Below are 1,314 nucleotides of genomic sequence, written 5' to 3'. Positions count from 1 at the left end.
TGATGGTTTCTTTTGCTGTGCAGAAGCTTTTTATTTTGATGTAGTCCCACTTGTTTATTTTCTCTTTAGTTTCCAATGCCCTTGGAGCAGTATCAGTGAAGAAATTGCTTTGGCATATGTCCAAGATTTTCTTGCCTTTGGATTCCTCTAGTATTTTTATGGTTTCCCGAGGACATTCTTTTTATGAATAGTAGGTAAATTATGCCAGGGAAGCCTCCAAATAATTTCCATCGCACCAAGTCATTGCATCTTCTACAAGAATCACCACAATGCATTCTGGACTCAGCTTCAGAAGCACAGGCACACTAATCCTACTGCCTTTTCTAGTCTCTTTTGTGGCTTTGGAACACTCAGCCTTCTCTCTCCCAAGGCTTCCTATGCAAGAGAGGGTAACAACATTTGTCTCACAACTGGGGTCTTATGGGGATTAAATGTGATGGCACCAGCAACGGTGCTTTCAAATATATAAAGTATTGTGTTCGTCAGGTATGTCTTGGATTCAACTCACAGACACAGAAACTCCATGACTTGGAGCAAAAGAGGGGGGAGATTGTTTTATATGCACAGGGCTGTTCCATAGAACTTAAGTGCAGGGAATGAAACCTCCTGAGCTGCAAGATCCAGAAACTGGGGGGGGAGGGGGGGGGGTCTTTGGTTGCTAAGAGTTATCTGTCTTTCTAAAACCCATGGTTTCTCTTCTCTGCCCCTCCTGGCATGTTCTTTCCTTTCTTCTGACCCTCTGCACTCTTTATCCGCAATGCCAGCATGACTGAAGATCGCTTTCTTAGAATGGCTCTTTCAATCTCAAATCTGCTGTACCCCATTAATCTCAAATTTACAGTTTACTAATTCAAGATCCTGAGCCCTGGTTCCAAATTTTCAGGAGAGAGACTTCGTCTGGTCTGGTTTAGGTCTGATAAACACCTCTCTCCTCATCTTGTCCGCTGCAGGAAGGGGTTGGAAACAGGGGCGTATGGTCTGCTGTCCTTGTCAGAAGAGGCGAAGGAAGCAGGCTCTGAGAAGGGAGTATGGGACAGGAAGACCTCAAGTACGACATGAAAGCACTGAGAACATCACATGTGTTCTTATTCCCTTACTTTTGTAATATTTTAATCTGCTCAGCATCCGACCTGGCCATATGATAAATGGCGCACTGTAAGCATGTATGGGCCTCAGAAAGCCACACCAACCACGGCATCACTTCACGTTATGTGTCACATTCATGTCTCCAACATTGTCTCTGTTGTCCTCTTAGGGAGCATAACCTCTCATTCATTCTTTCCTTGGGTATCCAGCTAATTTCATTGCACATAC

Source organism: Myotis davidii, unplaced genomic scaffold, assembly GCF_000327345.1.
Source record: "Myotis davidii unplaced genomic scaffold, ASM32734v1 scaffold1017, whole genome shotgun sequence".
NCBI classification, from domain to species: Eukaryota; Metazoa; Chordata; class Mammalia; order Chiroptera; family Vespertilionidae; genus Myotis; species Myotis davidii.
This window is presented reverse-complemented; position numbering follows the sequence as displayed.